The following is a 7500-nucleotide window of genomic DNA, read 5'->3' as shown; positions in this document are numbered from 1 at the left end:
TCAAGTGCTAATGTGAATCTGTGTGTGTGTGTGTGTGTGTGTGTGTGTGTGTGTGTGAGAGAGAGAGAGAGAGAGTGTGTGTTTCTGTAGGCACCATTAGTGCAGCCATAAACAGTTAGCAGTATTTTTCCCGAAAGTGTGCTATATATGTATATGTGTGCTGTATATGTATATATTGAATAGGTTTGTGTGTGTGTGTGTGTGTGTGTGTGTGTGTGTGTGTGTGTCTGTGTGTCTGTGTGTCTGTGTGTGTGTGTGTGTGTGTGTGTCTGTGTGTGTGTGAGTGTGCGCGTGCGTTGCCTGTCAGACACAGTGAAAAGTTCCAGGTGACCGTGCACAAGCCTGAAGGCAGGGAAAGAGCCCCACATGTCGTGTCAAAGTTCAAAGGTCAGGGGTCTCTAAATATTTAAGAGTGGTGGTTCAGAGCCTGTGGTTTGCCCTCCACACTAATATTAAAGGAATTAGGTCTCCTTTGACGGGCTGTCTCTTCCATCCGCGAGGCACGGGCTGCAAAGGTCTGAAAGGCAATGCTAACGACTGTGTCGACACGGCTAAGATTGTAATCTCCCTTTTACAATCAGGACTTTGTATAGTGTCTGTTAAAGGTTATGAAAAGCTGTTTCTTATTACCGCCAGAATGTATTTTTTTTTTTACTTTGTGACTATTAGCTGAATCCCTTTTTCTATATGGTAATTAAAACAAATCTGTAAAACACACTATTGACTGTGCCTTTGTTAATGTTGGCAACAAACTTTCAGAAGTTGAATTTAAAAAAGAATAACGTTTGTGAAGCTCGCGGTGGCTGGGTGGTATTGATGGCATTCCTCGAAAATGCGTTTACAATGATTGAGTCGCGCTGGGGGAATGTGGCGAGTCGGTATCACTATCGCGCGGAGCTCTGTTTTTCTCACGGGAAAAGCGGCCCTATCCCACCTGCTCCGGAGCGCCAAGAATCTCTTCGGGTTTGGGAACACATTAGTAATAGTGACGTAACCCTAACTAGCAAATGGACACGGAAAACTTCCAGCTTTGTGACAAATAGAATCAGTACACCAAACTGACCTAGGAACACCGTGTAGTAAATAGATGCAGAGGTTATAATTTCTCTCCGTTCCTGGAGGCGCAATATGGTATTTGTTGTCATGCCGCTGATATAATTTTAATGTGTTCCTAATTGTCTCATCCGGTCGAACTTTCTATAACCCTTACGCAGATGGTGTTGGTATTGCGCATGCTCCTTAGGTTTACAGACACAGAATGTTCCGTTCGAACCCATATCTGCAGAGAACTGCAATGTAAGCAATGGTTACCTTAAACCTTTATTGGCATCGCAGGAGACGCAAAGTTAAAATCTTGAAAATTACAATTTCTGCACAGCCTTTTCAAATGTTATTAACAGTCTGTCTTGATTTGTAGGTACCACTTTCTGTCAAATTACTTTAATTATTCTTATTCCTGAAGTGATAACCCCGAATAATGTACATGAATAAGAGTATTTGTGATCGATATTGATATGAACTCGTGTTTATGTGCTATATGTATTAGGTATACAGAGATGTAGTATTTATCAAACATGTTGATGTGTATTTGGTTATTCCTTCATGGCTAATTTGTTATCAATACGAATCTGTTTTGAAACGCTTTTCCACGTTGATTGCTCCTTGAGCGACCTCCTTGCAATGCAGTGCGCGTGTCCCTAACATTCACTTTGTAATGTACCCTGAGTGTGTGTCTTTTATTACTCCAAGAATATCTTCCCTGCTGCACTCATAAGCACACACGCACACACACTCGAGACACAGTCGCTCCTGGAGGAAAACAGCCGCATGGGCGTGGTTTAGTAGCCCTATCGGCCCTCGGGGGAAGGCGTGACGCGCGCCTGAGCTCGAGCCTGGTGGAGTTTACGAGCTCTCAAAACTTCCTCTCCCTTGTTCGACACGGTCACTCCGCCGTGGCGAACGACACTGATGAAAAACTAGAGTGAGAGAGAACGGGATGGGCAGACCTACGTGTGTTTACGTCTTCCACTTCTTACTATCCTGCAGCCGTGCCTCGGTATAACATGTCGTTTTCTTTGGATTGCAAACAACGCTCCCTTGTGTGGATTTAAATCAACGTTGCTTTCCCTGGACAAAACGACGGTTAGACTCAGAGGAGCGGAGTAAATAATGTTTGTCTTAGTCTTCGTGTATGCTGTCAGCGCTGCCCTGCTGTGGCCGGCGAGCAGCGCTCAGTATTCCAGCGACCAGTGCAACTGGAAGGGAAGGTAGGTTTGTCGACTAATGTTACATTGTCTTATTGTTTTAGTTATAGCAGACGGAATACCTGTGGTAGGTTTCTGAACTGACGTTACATTATCTTATTGTTTTAGTTATAGCTGACGGAATACCTCTGGTTGTGTCGCTAGGCTAGTTTCGGTCGTGTAGAAAAGTGCTCCAAAACTTGTATTTTTATTTTTTTAATTAACAGAAACGATCACTTGTTTTAAGATGCGTTACTATAATGTGTTTTGTATTGTCGGCGTATGTGGTGTTGGGTTGGTGTCCTCTGGAAATTGAAATAATCTTTAAAAAAAACCTGAATTACTGGTGTTAAAGGCACCCAGTGCAACTTTCGAGGCTTAAAAATAAACATTCAATTTCTAGTCATTTTTACACGTAGTAAGTTTCAATAACTCCATACCATTACATACCGACATTCAAGCAGCAAAGATGAGGCGTCTTTGTGTGGTGAGAACTGATAGAAAATCGATAACAACAACAATCGCCGCCATTTTCTTTATTTTTTGTAACCTACAATAAATAAAGCAGGATTCCAGTCAATGGAAAAATGGCTTCTCCCCACCGGCGATTGTTGTTGTTTACGATTTTCTATCAGTTCTCACCACACAACGACGTCTCATCTTTGCTCCTTGAATGTCGATATGTAATGGTACGGAGTTATTGAAACTTACTACGTGTAAAAAAGACTAGAAATTGAATGTTTATTTTTCATTGAATGTTTACATAAAGTTGCACTGGGTGCCTTTAAGGCATCAAAGCAGTTATTTTGGAGAGTACTTGCCTATGATTACTAGCTTGCTCCAGGACCTGGGGGATGCCCCGGCATGTTTTGACCCCTTTTCACCCCATGTGGTCAGTGCAGGACTGGTCAGTAGGCTCGGTCAATAGGCCTTCACTTCTGATTGCGTTGATGTGTATAGCGTTCACCCGCGGATCTTTGAATCTCCTGCTGAACCTCCCGACCCTCCCCCCTTTTCTCTCTTCTCTCTCTCGTAATCTGGTCTTCATTACGACCCAACTCGTCAACTAACCCGGGCTGAGGTTCTGGCTAATTAGCCCCAGTCAAATGATTTTAATAGGTGTAATTAAAAACATCCCTCAAGAAACGGAATGACACAGCTGCGCTGGAAGAGTGGAGCGGTGTGTGGGTGGGTGTGTGTGTGTGTGTGTGTGTGTGTGTGTGTGAGAGAGAGAGAGAGAGAGAGAGAGAGAGAGAGAATCGAAGGATGTCGGGGGGACTTTCTCGCTGTGTGTGTGTGTGTGTGTGTGTGTGTGTGAGTGAGAGGGTGAGGAGAGATAGAGTCATCCCTAACCACAAAAAGGGAGATACTGCGTGTGCACATCAGTAGCCAGACTCCCCACTTGTCCATGCGGTCAGATCTTCAGTGGAAAGAGCGGGTTGCTTCTCGAAAGTCCTCGGTTTCGGTACGACCGTGTGGCGCGCAGATTACGGTACCTAAATGTGGAGGTCAAGCGCGCATCTCTGTAATTACGCGGGGGGTGAGGATGGCGCACAGATGTCTAGTTTAAAATAAACACCAGTGGCCTGTAAAATGCTCCCATCCGATCCGAGCAGCTCAGTTTTCTTTTTCCAAACATGAAGTTAAATGGGCAAACTTCAAAACGAGTAAAACTGCATTAGGGTAACTTTCACAGAAACGGCACATGTGTTTCTAGATTTGCTCCCACCTCTCAATCTGCATGTTAAGCACTTTTGGGTTAGTAGGCCAACACATCTGTCTTTTCGATAGCTTGCATTTAACGTGCTATGTGGGAGCCAACAGGCTGGCGTTCAACGCGCGCCTAGATGAGGGCCAAGACTTTGACAAACGGCAAAGGCAATAAGGCATCTTTCTTTAAAGTGGAATGAGTTGTCGTGCTGCCAGGCGGGCGCCCAGGTCTGATCTTTGTGTTTCGTGTTTATGTTTCGCTCCTTGTGGTTAGTTAGTGTTTATCTCATCTTCAGAAGAGGCAGCGCGTGCTGTTTAGACTGGCGTGCGCTCCAGACGTCACCTCCTTCAGATGGGGCAAAGCTCGCGCGATATAATCTAGTCCACTTTCTATCTTCGAACTCTAAACAAGAGTACGCTCGATTTAGTCGTGCAAAATTAGTTGTAGCATTTGAAATAAGATAAAAGACAAGAGACTCAAACAAGAAGACAGAGAAGAAAAAAAGAAATGCCCATTATCTTTTCCCTTAGACTGGCATTTTAACTTTGGTCAGAAGACCACAGATAAAAAAAAAAACAGACCCGTGGAAAAACAGACCCGTGGACGCCTTGAGGCCCGGTTATCGGTCATGTCGGGTCACTGTTTGTCTAACCTGATAAGTAAACAGTCCCTAAGTAATCGAGTGTCCTCGCTGGGTAACCGCACGATGATAAGCTAATTTGAGAGAAATTGCGTTTCAAACGTGGCCCGAGTGAAGGGGTAGCTCAAGATGTGGAACGCCCATAGATAAGCTAGTTTGAGATAATAACAGTTTGTAGTCTTTATTTGGCTTTAGTGCTGCTGCAATGGACGTGGAATCTCGCTGAGCACTGGGTGATTTATGTGTGGTCTGAAATACCTCCAGACCCACAGTAATGATGCAGGCTTACTTCTGAAGTAAGGTTTAAAATACAAACTGCCCTACCACATATCGCTGTTCTTTTTGGGTGTTCAGGTTCATGTATTGACGGTATGTGGAGGAAAACAAATGATAAAATACAACAAAACACCAGAGAAAAAAAAAGAAACACAAGATTCTGTGGGGAAGATTTTTTTTAAGGCTTCAATTAATCATCATTTATCAAGTCTGAACACATTTTTAAGACTACACCTTGAAAGCAGCTAAACCGCATTCGCCCTCTCAACTGACAAATGAATCAAAGGTCTTTTATGCCACTCTTTTCCATCCTCTCCACCCCTCTCCCCTGCTGGAGTTAATCATGACACTAATGTGTGGTTTGCCCCGGGCACTTGGAGCTACAGTGGCTTGCCAATGTTTTCAACCCTCCTGAAAGTCATCAACATGTTCTGTTTTACAAAAGAGATACTTGCACATATTTTCACATATAGCCATTGTCATATGAGAATTTATGCTGGAAAATATTCCTAAAGACTTATTCATCTACTAAAATTAAATGTATATAAATGCAAAACTAACATATTTAGCTTGGAAAAATATTGAACCCCTTTACATTTATATGTATCTCCAAGACAAAATTCTTGGTAGAGAACCCCTTTGCTGCAAAAAGCAGCCTTAAGCCCTCTGCAGTGAGGGCGCCAGCTGTGTGCATTGTCTGTCTGTTGTGTTTTTCCCCATTTCTTTTTGGGAGATTTTATGCAGTAGAACATCTAGGTTGTTGGGATGTCTATCCTGGACTCTAGTGCCACATATTCTCCATAGGATTCTGATCCTGAGACTGAGCCATTCTACAATACTCCCTTAATTGTTTTTGAGCCACTCCAGTGTTGCTCAACTGGTAGCTAATCCCTCTCTCTCTTTCTCTCTCTCTCTCTCTTTCCCTTTTATCTCCCTCTCTCTCTCTCTTTTTCCTCTCTCTCTCTCTTTCTCTTTATCCCCCTCTCTCTCTCTTTCTCCCCCCCTTCTCTCTCTCTCTCCTAAGCCCTAGTTTTACAACAGACTCCAACAGGTTTTCTTGTGATCTTGTTGTTGATTCTATTTCCATTCATCCTCCCTTCAACTCTAAAAAAAGGTTTCCCAGTTCCTGCCATCAGGCAATGTCACCACAGCGAGATATAACTAATGCAATACTCCCTGATTGGTGTTTCTGAAGATAATTGCAGTGTTAGATTTACGGCACACGTCAAGCTATGGCGATTGGCCAAAAAGCTCAATTTAGGTCTTGTTTGACGATAAACTTTACCAATCTTAGGCAACCAAACAAACATGCTTTAATCTTCTAAAACAATTAAAAACAACAACAACAAACATGCTTTAATCTTCTAAAGCAATGTTTTTTTTTGCCACCTTGTAAAAAGGTAGCTGGCAGCTTTATGGAAGAGATCTTTATATCTATACTTTATTAAGCAGACACAAAAATCTTATTTTGCCTTTGGAAATATACTAGAGCAGAAAGATAAACACTGAAGATACGGATTGGAAAATGATGTGTATCTTAAGTGCCATTGTGAAAATCATGATGATTTTAAGGGGAGTTGAATACTTTTGGAAGCCACAGAAGACTTTAAAGTGGTGTGTGTGTTTGTGTGTGTGTGTGTGTGTGTGTGTGTGTGTGTGTGTGTGTGTGTGTGTGTGTGTGTGTGTGTGTGTGTGGTTGTGTATGCATCCCCCGTTTCCTTTCCCTGCCTCCAGATTTTCAGTTTTTCTCTCTTTCCATTGCAATGTGGTGGGCCAGTATGTGTGTGTTAGATGTCATCGTTTGTAAGGGAGGTATTCTCTTATAACACTGACACACACACACACACACTCACATACATACATACGCACGCACGCATGCATGTACACACACGCACACACACACACACACAGAATGAACCTGCGTGTTTAATTCAGAGACCACAAGGTAACCTTAGCCTACTCTCCTCTCTCCAAATGCCCTTTAGAATAATAACTCACGCAGTTGCACACGGTCTTAATTCATGTGGGTTAAAATGCTTCACGGTAAAATAAAACAGCAAACTGGCTTTCAATCAATCAAACATTATTCTTATCATGTCTGTCTCTCTTTCTCTGTGCGTGTGTGTGCGTGTGCGTGTGTGTGTGTGCTTGTGCTTGTGTGTGTGTGCATGTGTGTGTGTGCATGATCTCCCCCCTCCAGCGGTCTGACGCACGAGGCCCACACACGCGACGTTGAGCAGGTCTACCTGCGCTGCTCCCAAGGTGTCCTGGAGTGGCTCTACCCCACCGGCGCCCTGGTGGTCAACCTGCGCCCCAACCTCCCCCCATCCTCCTCCTCCTCCTCCTCCTCTTCCTCCTCCTCCTCGAGGCTCCGGGTCTGCCTGAAGCCCCAGACGGACTCCCAGGGCTCCATGGTGTACCTGGAGAGAGGGGGGCGGCTGAAGCTGCTGCTGGGGAGGAGGAGCAGTCGCTGGGGGCCGTGAGGTGCTTCCGGCTGGACGATGGGGCGCTGTTCGTGGAGGCGCTGCCTCACAGCGACATCGGGCGCAGGACCACCGCCTTCGCCTACGAGATGAGGGTGAGGAGGCGGCGGAGGAGGGAGGAGAGCACACGGATGCAGGTACAGAGAG

General features: G+C 44.5%; 1 pseudogene across 1 annotated transcript in view; it reads left to right on the top strand.

The window, feature by feature from the left end:
* The first annotated feature begins 1946 nt into the window (after nt 1–1946).
* The window catches only part of LOC308361511 (meteorin-like protein), a 13168-nt pseudogene continuing 7614 nt past the window's right edge, over nt 1947–7500 (top strand). Inside the window, exons 1-2 of the transcript XR_013969075.1 lie at nt 1947–2267; nt 7071–7490. The product of XR_013969075.1 is annotated as a meteorin-like protein (transcript). The remainder of the gene's footprint in view (nt 2268–7070; nt 7491–7500) is intronic.

The sequence above is a fragment of the Sprattus sprattus genome, assembly GCF_963457725.1.
Source record: "Sprattus sprattus genome assembly, chromosome: 1".
In the NCBI taxonomy this organism is placed as follows: Eukaryota; Metazoa; Chordata; class Actinopteri; order Clupeiformes; family Clupeidae; genus Sprattus; species Sprattus sprattus.
This window is presented reverse-complemented; position numbering and strand designations above follow the sequence as displayed.